Source organism: Orcinus orca, chromosome 2, assembly GCF_937001465.1.
Source record: "Orcinus orca chromosome 2, mOrcOrc1.1, whole genome shotgun sequence".
Classification (NCBI taxonomy): domain Eukaryota; kingdom Metazoa; phylum Chordata; class Mammalia; order Artiodactyla; family Delphinidae; genus Orcinus; species Orcinus orca.
The window spans coordinates 152,237,213-152,252,688 of record NC_064560.1 but is presented as its reverse complement, the minus strand read 5'-3'; positions in this window follow the sequence as shown (position 1 = coordinate 152,252,688).

Sequence of the window (15,476 nt, the reverse complement as noted above, 5' to 3'; positions counted from 1 at the left end):
TAAAACTCCTCTCCAACTTATATTTTACATTTTAAACCTTCCTTTGTTATTCCTGCCTATACACCATAGCCATCTGTCTTCTTCTTTAATTAACTGGGCCCATCTTTATCCTGTCTAAACCCACTTTCTAGTACTATAGATTTATTGAATGTATTGATTTATTGTTATGCTGCCATTTAACAAACTACTTTTAAGGAAAGATGGAGTTATTAAATATGAACTACTCTACACTCCGTTTCTGGACTGTATTTTCAACCTAACAGTTAATGAGTTTCTAATGAGCAAGTCATATGAAGTAAATGAGGATCCTAATTGTTCTTCTGTAAAGGCTGATTTCCACATGTGATCTGTGAGAAGACTACTCCGCTCAATATATTTTCCTAATTGCCTGGTGAACAGCGTGGCTGTCAGATGTGAAGAAATAAGTCTCCAGGCTTATCGGTTGGTAGGCTTAAAATGATGAGCAAGTGAAGGTTAATTGCAGCTTCTCAAGAGGTTGGTTTCATGCTTAGCAATAAATGGGCTTTGCAGAATATGCAAACTTTATCTAGGTATAGTGATGCTCTCAGACCTGCTATGCCTGCAGAAAAAACAAATCTCAAATATCTATCAGAAAGAAATCAGTTAATCTTAGAAACTCCTGAGGATCAGTCAAAACTCCATGCCACTATTAAATTCCCTGTCTTCAAGATTTCAACTAAGACCAAGAATTAAAACAGTGTAGTTATGTATACTGTGTGTGTTAGTTGTCCATCATCCAAGTAGAGGGGACACTTTTCCTTGATGTTGAGAGAATCTGAGCATCTGCTCTCCATGGCTTGGGGAGAGAGAATCCCAGCGGATCAGGTGAAGCACTGAGAGCTAGTTCAAGGGCAATCAGGATGCCACATCAGGGACCCCAAGGGAACAAGAGAGAACAGGATACAGGGGCACACTCAGCAACAAGGAGATTCAGATGCATTTCACATGTGCATTTGTTTTCCTAGAGGTCTCAAGTGTTAGGCTTCATCCTTAAGCCTCTTGTCGAGCCTTTGGCAATAACCATTGGAAACTCAATCACTGGGGCACATTCCTAGTAGAAACTTTCAAAGATACTATAAAGGACAACAAAGAAACATCGGTTCTTCCACCAAGTGGGTCTGACTCAATATGATATTTTTCATGGTCTGAATCATCTCGGGGCTAGGCTAATAATAACATCATCATAATAATACCCTATTTTCTTATTTCTTGAATACAAGGGTGGTTTGTTTTTTTATTTTTGTTTTCCACACTTTAACATCTCTGCAATGAAGATACATCTCACACGTATCAAAAGAAATTCACCACTGGTAAAGTGGTGATTCTCAACCTTCGCCACGCAGTGACGTCATCTGAAGGACTTTAAAAATACTGATACCGGGCTACTAATTTAATTGGCTTGAGATGCAGCCTGGGAATGTGGGCTTTTTGAAGTTCCCCCAGGTGATTCTAATATGCAGCCAGGGTTGAGAATGAAGGGGTAAGGGATGAAGGGGTGGCATGCACTCAGAGACAATTTTTATTGCCTGTACATTTGGGAAATTAATAAGATGTGGGGATGGGGAGACCATCAGTTCATCAGTCTGTTACTTCTGTGGAGTTATTTGCATTGATAACTGGTAAACTTAAATTCACATCATAATTTCCACTTAAAAGATCTTCTAAAAGATCCCACTACAAGGCATTCCCTGTAGTGTAGTTAGGGCTCCACACTTCCGCTGCAGGGGGCCCGGATTTGATCCCTGGTCAGGAAACTAAGATCCCTCAAGTCACGTGGAACAGACAAAAAACAAAAAAACTCACTACAATGTAGTATAGAAAAGAAAAAATATATTGTGTGTACACAAAATTAATCACATACTGGATAATGCAACTGAAGGCAATAAAAATAGACAAAATTCTGAGACCAGATCACAGCTTTTCAATTGTTGGGACCAACAGATGTGTTAAAAAAACTATCCTTCAGATGTCCAAATCTGTCAAAAGCTTCCAGCTACTTTCCAAAAAAGCTCTTTACTTTAGTTATGTGTAATTCAGTTAGCGATAATACAAACAAAATAGCCAAGAGGGAAATACAAACAAGCAAACAAACAAAACCCTACAGAACGCACAGTGTTCTTTGGTATGTGTTTAAATTATTCTGCAGCATCACAAAGATGCTGACAAGGTCCAGATCATCAGCAGGGGTGACCTGACCGTTACATGTAGCTGCCAGTAGCCATAATTGAGAGATAGGCATTCTAGACCCCAACTGTGATTGTCATTCTGAAGAGGAAAGTAGCATGTATTTGTGGGTATAAATATACACTGTGGTAAATTAGATTCTTTTTTAAGGTTGTATACATTTTATGTTGTATTTGGTTTTGTCCAAAGAACTGTCAATAATATTGTCAGTGGTGCATCTTACGATCTATAACAAATTTTCTTACAACTGAGAAATACTCTAATAATATAGTAGCTATATATTGGATCTCATTGTTTTCCATGCAATGCCCAAAGGCTTTAAGTGAATCATCTTACTTAATCTTCATCTTACCTACATATTTTTATTATAACCATTCTAGAAATGAGAACATTGAAGCACAGAGCAGTTAAGTAACTTGCCCAAAGTCACACAGCAAGCAAGTGCCGGGATTTGAACCTAGATGGCCTAACTTCAGGGCTCACGCTCTTAACCACTTGGTGATAGGGCACTGTGATTGCTGCACATAGGGTGTACCCCACACAATACCTTCAGTAAGTAGTTAATGAGCACCTATTAAATGCTATAAACACTGTCATAACAACTGGAGATACTAGCGAATAAAATAGTCAAGGTCTCTACCTTCTTAGAGCTGATATTCTAACAGGGAAATGCAAATAAGTAAATAAAGCTCAAGGTAATTCTAGGTAGTAATAAATACTATATCAGAAATTGAACAGGCTGATGAGATGGAAGGCTTCGGGGTGGTCACCAATGGCTTCCCTGAGGAGATGACGTTTGGGCTGAAGAGGCGGGGGTGGGGACGGGGGGCTGGGGGGTGGGCACAGGGCGCAGGGGGGTGGATTGGGAATGGCAGGGGCAAAAGCCTTGGGGCAAAAGGAAGCTTTGTGTGTCCAAGGAGCTAGAGTCAGTTCGGCTGACAAGCAGTGAGAGGAGAGGAGAGAGAGAGGAGCGCAGCACCAGGTGTGTGTGTGCTTGGGGCGGGATTGGGCCAGAGGCTCCTGCAGGCCAGGCGCACCAGCTGGGAGTCTGGTTACAAAAAAACAAACTTGACTCTGGCTGACCTAAAGACACAGAAGGAAGGTACAGGAATGGCAGGGAGCAGCTCAGAAAGATGGGATCCAGGGCAGCTCTAGGTATCAAGGGAGCAGGAATTGATGCGCAACGGCCTTCTCCAAGCTCCCGAGACCGTATACTCCCGCGGTGCCTCATCTCTTAGTCTCTGCTCAAGATTTGATTCCAGAAAGACAGTGTCTGCTTTGGCTTCGCTCCAGTGTCTGCCTCTTAGCTGACGTCAGGACCTAGAACCCCAACTACTGCATCCGATCTGTGTGCTGTTTCCAGAAAGGTAGGGGACGCGTGTTGGCAGCCAAATGAACAAAGCAAAGGGACAGGTTCTATCCAGGTCATGTTTTGAATGAATGAATGCTGCTTACGTCTGTGCCTTCAGTTTCTGGGATGCAGGGTCAGGGGTGGTTTGGGGGGCGGGCGGTGTGTGTTTACAAAAGCAAATGTTTTAGAAATGGTAGGAAGAGAGGAGGCTTAATTTCAATCTCTGCAGAGAATGAACAGTGAAGGGGGATGTTCTCTTCAGTACTGACTTTATATCTCAGGATTCTAAACGCTCACAACTTATTTAGCTCAGAAAACAACAGAGCTTCTATAACTCAGTCGAAACTGGGACCACAGCCAATTCTACCTAATAGAAATTTCCAAGCAATGAACACAGAAATCGTTGCCTCTAAGCTACTCAGAACTGAGCTGGGGATTTTTTCTCATGGCATAAAGAGTCACACGGTCGAGTTTTAAAAATTATTCTTTGGGTCCTGCTCATCTGAAAATCTGCCTCAACATGAGCTGTAAAGTCACAAAAACCAGTTTCCCAGCCCACATCAACCACTTACTAGATATAAGCTTAGACATGTTAATTAACCTCCATCAGCCTTAGTTTGTGATAAACTGGAGATAATAATGCCTACACCATAGGGTGATTGTAAGGACTGAGTTAGAAAATACGTTGCGCGCCTAATACAGCACCTCTTTGGGATTCCTCTTGATTAAGCACTTGTTGATCCTTGCCATGAGAATGCTCTGCATACAATTAAAAAATACATTGCTAGGGGGCTTCCCTGGTGGCGCAGTGGTTGAGAATCTGCCTGTCAATGCAGGGGACACGGGTTCGAGCCCTGGTCTGGGAAGATCCCACATGCCGTGGAGCAACTGGGCCCGTGAGCCACAATTACTGAGCCTGCGCATCTGGAGCCTGTGCTCTGCAGCAAGAGAGGCCGCGATAGTGAGAGGCCCGCGGACCGCGATGAAGAATGGCCCCCACTTGCCACAACTAGAGAAAGCCCTCACACAGAAATGAAGACCCAACACAGCCATAAATAAATAAATAAAGCAAACTGTCAACAAGTAAAAATAAAATAAACACTAAAAAAAAAAAAAATATTTCTCATGTATAGCTTTAAAAAAAAAAAAAAAATACATTGCTAGGGGCTTCCCTGGTGGCGCAGTGGTTGAGAGTCCGTCTGCCGATGCAGGGGACACGGGTTCGTGCCCCGGTCCAGGAAGATCCCACATGCTGCGGAGCGGCTGCGCCCGTGAGCCATGGCCGCTGAGCCTGCGCGTCCGGAGCCTGTGCTCCGCAACGGGAGAGGCCACAACAGTGAGAGGCCCACGTACCGCAAAAAAAAACACCATTGCTAGTATGTTTACATTAGTGTGGATGTGGAGGGGGAAGAAAGTTGACGCAAGGTTTTGGCCTTGAATAAATTTAAAAGATTTACATTCCTTGGGAATATAGTTCATGCCAATGTTTCTTAGGACAAGTAATAATAATCATCGTTACTATTACTTTAGTGCTCACAATGTCCCAGGCACTATTCTAAGCACTTCATATTTATTTACTTATTTAATCTATACAGCAACCCCATGAGGTTGGCCTTATTATTATCCCACATTTTAAAAATTAGAAAGCTAGAACAAATAAAGTTTGTGTATGTGCCCAAGGTCACACAGTTGGTGGGTGACAGAGCTGGGAGTTGAACCCCTACGTGTTGGTTCTGGGGCCTTCACTCCTAACCATTCTGCTTCACTTTCCAAATAGCAAAGAAGCACTAATCTACACACTACCTCACCCATGGGCAACTCCCTCCTTTGCATGCAAGTTTTTCCATTTGGAGTAACAAATTAAGCCTCCAGTTATAAAGTTATGTGTGTTGCATGGATCCACAAAGAAATCAAAGAATGGAATGGTGGTTGCCAGAGGCTGGGGGAGGTGGGAATGAGGAATTGCTAATCAACAGACATAAAGTTTCAGTTAAGCAAGATGAATAAGTTCTAGAGATCTGTTGTGCAACACTGTACTTATAGTTAACAATACTGTATTGTGCACTTAAAAATTTGCCAAGAGGGACTTCCTTGGTGGCACAGTGGTTAAGAATCCGCCTGCTGATGCAGGGGACACGGGTTCGAGCCCAGGTCCAGGAAGAGCCCACATGCCGTGGAGCAACTAAGCCCGTGTGCCACAACTACTGAAGCCCGCACGCCTAGAACTACTGAAGCCCGCGCCTAGAGCAACAAGAGAAGCCACCGCAATGAGAAGCCCACGCACTGCAACGAAGAGTAGCCCCTGCTCGCCGCAACTAGAAAAAGCCCACGCACAGCAACAAAGACCCCACGCAGCCACAAATAAATAACTTAAAAATAAATAAATAATAATTTGCCGAGAGCATAAATCTCATGTTGTGTTCTCATCCCAATAAAACAAAACAAAATAAAATTAAGTAATAAAATGAGAGGTTTATGCCCAGGACCTGGAGGAATTCTGAAGGAAACCTGGTCTCCCTGAAACCTGGCCCTTGGCCTTGGCCTCCTCGGAGGATCGCTAAGCTATTGTAAAGAGACTCTCTTCTCTAGGCTTTATTGTCCTATTTCGTGTCCTGGAGGATAGAGGACAAAGCCAACTCCAGGCAAAATTCCGAAGTAAACAAGGTGTCTCTTTGACACATTCTCTTTCCTTTCTGTGTCCATCACTTCTCACCAGGAATACAGTATCCAAAGTACTGAAAATTTCCAACAGTGACAACTTACCCCATGCCTCAGGAGCTCAATCTCCCAGTCTTCAATTTCCCAGGTTATTTTTTCAAATCTCCCAGTCTTCAATTTCCAGGTTATTGCTGTGACAGGGTAATAAACTCCAATATAGTTTCTTGCAACTTCCTACTAAGATATCCATAGAAGCTTCTTAACATATAAAAGTTTCAACAGCATTAAAAATCCTATCAACCATCTGACAGTGCCTAAAAAGAATTCACACCCATGTCAGCATAAAGGGGGCTGACAATTGTGGCCAAAATGCAAAAGGAATTTATTGAAATAAACAGGCTTTTCCCCCTGGGACAGAGCAGCATGGTCACCTGGGAAGGAGAGAAAAAGAGGCTTGAGTCACCCCACTATCAGCACCCAGCTCAGGAATGCAGGTCCTGCACAAAATAACACCCAGGGACCTATGCCCTGCTGCAGCCAAGAGGGGAACTACCTCTTTTTTTTGTTTTTTTTTTTTTTTTTTCGGTACGCGGGCCTCTCACCGCTGTGGCCTCTCCCACTGCGGAGCACAGGCTCCGGACGCGCAGGCTCAGCGGCCATGGCTCACGGGCCCAGCCGCTCCGCAGCATGCGGGATCCTCCCGGACTGGGGCACGAACCCGCATCCCCTGCATCGGCAGGCCGACTCTCAACCACTGCACCAGCAGGGAAGCCCGGGAACACCTCTTTTTGTATGCATTCACGACTATACCTCTCAGCGCACCCATGACAGCTGTATGCAGACAGGATGCTCTGCCGTGGAGGTGATGCTGGCACCTGAGGGCAGGGGCAGAAGATCTTCAGAGGCAAGCCATGCTCAGGGTGTTTTGCTAATATTCTTGAGGACAAAAATGATCTTCCTTAGTAAGACAGACGAAAGAGAAGGAGTTAGGAGCAGGGAGACTAAAGAGAAAAGGAGTTTTTAAGCTGCAGCCATTGCTGGCATTGAGGACACTGTAAACAACTGCTTTGGGTGAAACTGCTTTTTTTCTTCTTTTTTCCCCCTTTTTTGTTAAAATGCCTTAAAGGGACCTCTGATTATTCAACAGGAAAGCCCCAGCCCATCCCAGTAGGGGTGGCTGAGAGAATGCGGAGCTAAATAGCTCTCTTCAGTAACGTGAGTGTTTCATCTTTGTGCAGGTAAGGTTTGGGGAGAGAGGTTTGTTTGTTTCATTTTAAAGGACTTCTTTTTTTCTCCTGGCAGCCCAAAGATTACACTTGGTGGTCCCAAAAGAAAGAGGAGATGGAAAAAGCCTCTCTAATCGAAAAGGGTGGTCTCTAGGAACATGGAAGCAGAATAGGACCCAAGGAAAGAAACAGTCAGTAAGGAATTCCCTCTGACACCGTTTGTCTAATGGTCTCTGGCCTCGATGTTGTCTAAACTCTGATTTCAAGATATCTCCTGTGTTGTGACATAATTCTCTTCTATTATCACCCTCCCTGCCGAGTCTTTAGAGAAGCCTAACTTATATAACCCAGTGCCAGTTTTAAGCGAGAAGTGCCTCACTGCTTGAGAGTGAGTGATCTGGGGATCGGAGGGTTAAACTAAAATGCCCAGGAATGACTGAATAAGCCAGCACCCAAGTAACATGTATAGTGATTCTTCCAACACATGTAGTGCACTCAGTAAGGAGGACTCTAAGTGCACTCAGTAAGGAGGAATAAAGAAATAAAAATTTCTTAATTTTATTACATATTTGTACTTATTTTTAAGTTTCCTTCTGTTTCCTATATTAACTCTTTTTTGATTGTGTGTCAGTTCTGTCTGTTTGATCCATGCGTGTCAATCTGTTGGCTTTCCTTAAATGTTTCGCTCTATTTGTGTTGAAGGTATGTTGAACTATACTGGCAGCAGCACGTTGTTTTTGCTTTCATACCAGTGAGACTGTTCCCCTGCAGTAGAATTGTTCAGGGCAGAGGAGGCTGTGGATGGAATAGGTGGCTCTTCCTCAGGAAAAGCATTCCCAGCCCTCCTGTGGCTGCAAGGTACCTGGGACATTAATCCATTTCTCTTGCCCAGATCTCCACTCTTGGAGCACGTTTGAGGAGACTCACTCCAGGAGTTATATTCCCAGCTCTGCCCTAAAGGTCACCATAAAAGTATAGGTAATGACTCACCTGGTAATTTAATTTCCCGGGTGGGGGGGGCGGTCAGGTGTATCAGGTGTCCCCCAAGACCAACCTCATGTTCAGTGATTTGCTAAAAGGACTCAGGACTAAGAGGTAGTTATACTCACAGGTACAGCTTATTGAAATGAAAGGATACAAAACGAAACCAGCAAAGGGAACAGGCGCATGGGGCAAAGTCTGGAGGAAACCAGGCAGAAACTTTCCAGAGTCCTCTCCCAGTGGAGTCGCACAGGGGGCACCTAATTCCTCCCATGGCACCGTGTGGCAATACTTGCAAAGTGTGTCTGCCAGGGAAGGTCACTGGCCTCATCGTCGAGCTTTTTATTGGAGGCCGGCCACGTACAGACCCTCTGCCAAACACGTGTCAAAATTTCAGACTCCCAGAAGGAAGCAGGTGTTCAGCATGAACATATTGTTTGCACAGTCTAGACACAGTGAACTGTCCTTATCATTAGGGAATGGTGGGAAAACTCCTGAAATCCAAGTTCCCAGATGCTAGACAAGGGCCAACCTTGCAAGCAGGGCTTGCTAAGAACAGGTGTCTCAGGGCTGCTATGTCAACTATTTTCTGCACAGTCTCCCAGAGGTCCCTCTCCCCAGCCCCCATCACCTCTGATCTTGGACTTGTTCCGGATTCTGTTGGGTAAGCTCAAGTCTTGGAAACCCTGTAAGATCTCAGGATCTCTGGTTTTATTCAGTTTTGCCATTAGTACATAAGAAGCTCTCAAAAACATGTGTTACATAAATGCGTCATGTAAAAAGAAAAAAATTGGATAATTTAAAACCTGAAAGAAAATACTTTGAAATATATTAACAAAGGAAAATGCTATTACATGAGACTTTTATTTGTCTTTTGTTTTTTTTTCTTTGCGGTATGCGGATCTCTCACTGTCGTGGTCTCTCCTATTTGTTGTATTTTTATATGCCTTCCAAATTTTCTAGAATAAACACATACTATTGCTATAATTACAAAACAAGTAGAAATAAATGTTACTTTCCAACAAATCTGAGTGTTGGTCCTGTAGATTAGATGCAGAATCTGCAGGGATGGGCCCAGACCCACTGGATAACTTTGACCTCAGGGATATTTTTGGCCACAGGCATTCTGAGTGAGGCCCACATCACAAAGCATTTGTCCTTTGGGACTCGAACTTAGTGTTGTTCTCTTCCATTCAGTCTTCATAAATAAACTTGGAAAATACAATGGTCAACACTTAAAGAAGATTTGTCAACTGATAAACTGAATATAAAAAATCAGAAGATCCACTGATGTTTCTCAGCTTCCAGTGGCAAATGCTACAACCTATAGTGATGCAATCAACTTTTAGCGATCTCCACTGATGGATGGAAACAATTTTTAAAAATTTTTAATTACTTTCCAAGCATATCTTCCTAAGGTTAATATTAAAACTTAGCTTGTAGGAGGAGGAATCCTAAACACATTCTAGGTAGCAGTGGGAAACGATCCTAAATGTTTTTCAGTTTGGCATCAGCAATACAACAGTTTACATTGTTACCACTTATTATGACTTATGATAACCAGCAAGGATTCAACATTAAGTACCCAATTTGTCAATACCCGGCTACTCTGAGTAATGCCAACTCTTTATTTCCCGCCTCGTAGATGAACTTAGTTTCTTCATCACTTCAATCCCTTTACGGCAAGAGGACTGTACATCTATAACTAAACTACATTTTCCACAATGGGAAGAAAAAAATGTCATTAAAACTATAGATCAGATCTAGCAAATATATTCCCAACAGAAATGGGGGGCCTGTGTGCAGTAAAAACATGTACCAATATCTTTATGGCGGCTTTGTTCATAATTACCAAAAACTGGATACAACCCAAATGTCCATCAACAGTGGATACATAAAACATGCGTAACTAAAAAAAGGGATAAAATTGTGCTACATTCATATAACAGAACACTATACACCAATGAAAAGCTATGATGTTTGGCAAGAACACAAAACGTACAGACATAATGTTGAGTAAAAGAAGTCAGGCAAAATAGAGATGCACTGTATAATTAATTCCATTTATGCAAAGTTTAAAACAGGCAAAAGTAATTTGCAATATTGGAAATCAGGGTAGTGATTACCCTTAGAGAGGGAGACAGGGAAGGGGCACAAGAGAGGCTTCCGAGCTGCTCGTAATATTCTGTAGCTCCGTCTTGGTGGAGTTTGCACAAGTTATTCATTTGTAAAAATTCACTGTGATAAAAACTTAAGATTTATACACCTGTCTGTATACTTTACTGCTATAAAAATATTACTCATGGGGACTTCCCCGGCGGTCCAGTGGTTAAGGCTCTGCGCTTCCAATGCAGGGGCATGGGTTTGATCCGTGGTCAGGGAACTAAGATCCCACATGCTGCGTGGCGTGGCCACAAATAAATAAATAAATAGATAAAATTGTAAAAAATAAAATAAATATGAACCAAAAAGGAGGGTTTTACAAAGAGCTTATACATCAAAAACAGACATAGTAATTACGGTTCTTTTAGTAAATGTTCAATAACTCTAAGAACCTGACCAACAGTATATATGTAATGCCTATTTCTCCAGATTTTATGCGTCTTTGAGTCGGAGGAATCTCGTTAACTCCAGCGCAAATGTCTGGGTCTTGCTCCCATTTTCCATAGCAAACCTCCACGCCCTGTGCACCAAGTCGTGTGTTTCTGGGATCCTCCATGTGCTCCCAGTCATGCTGGCAATTCCTCTGCCCATTGAGCCAAGTGCTTCCTCCAGACCCTCTAAGCTGTGCAGAAGTGAAGCACAAGAGATTGAGTCACCTGCTCAGGTGGGATGTTAAAACAGTGTTTCTTGGATCTGAGTATTTTTTATAAAGCTCAGTGAGAAAACTCTTTCAGTTTTTACTGACAGCCTTCTACGTGCTCGTGGAAATCATGCGTCTAGATACTTAGACCAGGGTATCAAGAAACTGCTACAGTGCCCCAATCAGACTTACTGCTCCCCTCTAACAGCTAAGGTTTCTTGCTGGCTCAAGCTCATCAGCAGATTCCTTCTACCCTTAGGGTGATTTCTTGCCCAGGAAACTCCTCAGCCTCCAGCAGCCTCCCACAGCTGGACATGCCCTCACCCCAGCAACGGGAAGGACATGACTTCTTTCCGCATGATTCCAACCTTCCATGGGTGTATTGATGTCACTCAGGCCTGTCTCACCAGTTCACTGATGTGCTCAGACAGGCCTGAAAACCTGTGATAGACCCCAGATAAACCAGTGTAGCAATCCCTCTACTCTGCTACTTTAATATTTGCAAACTCAGATGCTTGACTCATATGGGAGCCCAAGCCACCAGTATACCCAACTCTGAGTGTGTTCTAAATCGAGCATAAGAATGTTAAGATTCTTAAAGACGCAGACGTAGAGAATGGACCTGAGGACACGGGGAGGGGGAAGGGTAAGCTGGGACGAAGTGAGAGAGTGGCACTGACATATATACACTACCAAATGTAAAATAGATAGCTAGTGGGAAGCAGCCGCATAGCACAGGGAGATCAGCTCGGTGCTTTGTGACCACCTAGAGGGGTGGGATAGGGAGGGTGGGAGGGAGGGAGACGCAAGAGGGAGGAGATATGGGGATATATGTATACGTATAGCCGATTCACTTTGTTATACAGCAGAAACTTACACAACAATGTAAAGCAATTATACTTCCATAAAGATGTTTTAAAAAATGTAAAAAAAGAAAAAGAATGTTAAGATTCTTAACAGAATGTTAAAATCTTCTTTTTAAAAAAGACTTCTTCAATGTTCTGTGTGAGAATAAATTATTACTTTAGATGTCAATACATCTACATCTAAGATTTTGAAAGGGAGAAAGTACCACCTATTTTATGCTCTGGCTAGAGGGATGAAACTAATCAATTTTGATTCATCTTCTTCAGAATACAGGTAATTTTTGTTTGCTTGTTTTTCTTTTATTTTATTCAAGTATAGTTGATTTACAATATTGTGACACACACACACATATATATATATATTCTTTTTCATCAGAATATAGGTAATTTTTTCAGAGTGCATAAATATCTGGAACAAAGAAAGAGAAATAAGGCAATAATTAAAATTGCAATCACATCCTTTGCTGAACCACTGGATGGCCTGAGATGTTGAGTTCAAATAGCAAATTCCTCCACCTGCTGGTATAAACTTGACTCTGCAGTTCTCACACTTAAATCTCAAAAATATAAAATGATGATTTGTCATGAAAATTATGGATGGAGTGAAACTTCATGTTTTCATCTTCAACTGGAAATGTACTGTGATCCCATGACTAATATACTATGATTCAAGGGTGTGGAGGAAGAAATAGCACTTCTAAGAAGAAAGAGAAACAGCTGTTGTCATTTGGCTTCAAGACGAATACAAGATGCTCTTTCCTTCCTGTGAACTGAGCACTTAAGTTCTGGGCTAACTGTTTTTTCCTTCAGCATACTCCGCCTTGTATTTTCATGTGAGTGTGGTGCCTTAACCTAGTTTAAAAGTTCTTGGTAAGGCAGAGACCGTGGCCTGTATTTTTTGTACCATTAACAGTGAGCACAGTTCCTTGCATACAATGGGTGCTCATTCAATGATTGATTTGTTGACTTTCCAAGTTGGTCCATTCTTCCAGTTCCTTCTTTCACCAGGAACATGACCAAAAGGGAGTCCTCTATAGTCATTGTTGTAAAATGACCACTCCCACGATATACTTAAGTATAAAGGGGTGAGGGGAAGCAGATAAAGAGAGGGAGTGAGTTCCCAGGAAACCAGGGACTGGGGAAACAATGTACCTGGCTACTCTGTCATCAGTTTGGTTCACTGATGTATCCCAAGTGCCCAGCAAAAGGCTGGACACATAGTAGTTTCTTAACAAATATTTTTAAAATAAATCAATAAATTAAAACATTGAATTTGAAAAACAGAGATAGGCTATGCTATGCAAACCTATGCTGAATGAACTCTAGTACAAACAAGAAATGCAAAAAGAAAAGCCTGACATTTGTGCATGAGATCAGCTTTTAACACATCATCCAGACTCCCAGGCTCCATCCTTGAAAACATTAAATGAAAAGGAAGCTATTTTCTTCTCTGTAATATGTTTTAAGCTGATAAATGTTACCTCAAATCCAAGCATCCTATTGGTTAGAGCTTTAAAGATGGATGATTAACAGCTCAGAGAAGTGAAAAGTGTTTGCATTTGAGAACCTGGTGTTTGGGATTCCTTCAGTTTACTCCTTAAGAGAACAAAATTCTAAAGAACAGTAATATTTGTATGGCAGCTATATGTTTTATAGGTAATCCCCGCAATAAATCTATTACGCACAAAGAACAAGTGAAAATGTGGACCAACTATGGTCAGCATGACAAAGGCCCTGAGACAAGGTGGCAGGGAGGCTGTCTCTAGTGCACGTTGCATCCTGATTACCTGCTGAAACCCTAGGCTTAGCACACTTCTCACTTCCCTTCCTCTGTCGGGATTTGTTCATATCTCCTTGCAAAACTTTCCCAGAATTTATCTCCTATAAATGTTATTCATTCCCATAACAAGGTGAAAACTTTTTCGGAAACATGAGTCTTGTTGCATTAGTAATAATACCAGAGGGTAAAGCAGATACAAACAGTATGAAAACTCAGGTGTGTACGAAATGCAGCTTTATTTTTTATATATAATTTGAATTTCTAATTGGAACACTCATTCCTCCAGGAAAGGGAAAACGTGATCTCACTTAATTGGCCCATTCACTCCAAGCACCAGTGGCAGGGGACTGGGGGTGGGAAGCCCAGGCCTTGACAAGTCTCCCCCTGGGTATTTTCTGAGTCAGCCTTCGGCATCCGGTCTTCACCCAAGGGCTGCCCCACGCCTCCCTGGGGATGGGGAGTCTCTGTGATCGTGTCTAAGCCCAGCCTCCTCCCTGAGGTCCTGCTACTTCCCCTGGATCTTCCAGACAAGCAGGGCCACACCCCAGGCTGCTCCCTGGGGTTTCTGCTGCCTCCCCAGGGAGGCAGGCTCCCTCCAGGCTCCTTGCTCCAAGATCAGTGACATCTCTACTCCCCTCACACCCACTGTGATAGCTTCTCACTCCTGTGAGTCTTCTCAGACCCCTGGCTCTCATTCAGCATCTCCCAAATGTTAACCTAGACCAGCTACAAACCAGGAAGGCTACGTCCTTCCTCAGCGAGTAGGAGCACAAGGTAGAGTGGAAAAGTAAACCACCAGGAGAATAAGGGAAATGCTGACTAATATTTCAAAAAATAATCCCATCCTGGGCTTCCCTGGTGGCGCAGTGGTTGAGAGTCCGCCTGCCGATGCAGGGGACACGGGTTCGTGCCCCGGTCTGGGAAGATCCCACATGCCGCGGAGCGGCTGGGCCCGTGAGCCATGGCCTCTGAGCCTGCGCGTCCGGAGCCTGTGCTCTGCAACGGGAGAGGCCACAACAGTGAGAGGCCCGCGTACCGCAAAAAAAAAAAAAAAAAAGGCCAAAGAACAGTATAAAACAAACTAAGGGGACAGGGTAAGTAGGTCAGCTAAAGTGCAGTGAGAATTCATGCTTCCTTAACAGATCCCAAACCTGAAAACAATATGCAAATATTTGAAAACCTCTTCAGCCTCTTACCCGTTAAGTGATCTTGAGCAAACTACTTAACTTCTCCAAGCCTCGGTTTCTTCATCTACAAAATGAGAAGAAAAATAGAACTTGCCCTACAGAGCTGATAAGAGGATTAAATGAGGGAACACACATTAAGAGCCTAGCCAGAGCCCTTGGAAAATGCTAGCTGCAGATTCGATGAATCTGAAAGTGGTGTGCCAACACAGTAAGCCCTACTTTGGAACATAGTGGCTGTTAACCTATGTTTGTTATCTGATATCTTTCTGGTGGTTACCAGAATGGGCCTCATAGACCTCCAACTGCAGGGAGCATAACTGGCCAAGGGCCACGGATGTCCTTGCTGGGCTTGTGAAAAGGCCACGCCTCCCCAGGTTGCTCCCAGCAATGGCTAAGAGAGCATGGTGACTTCTCTGACG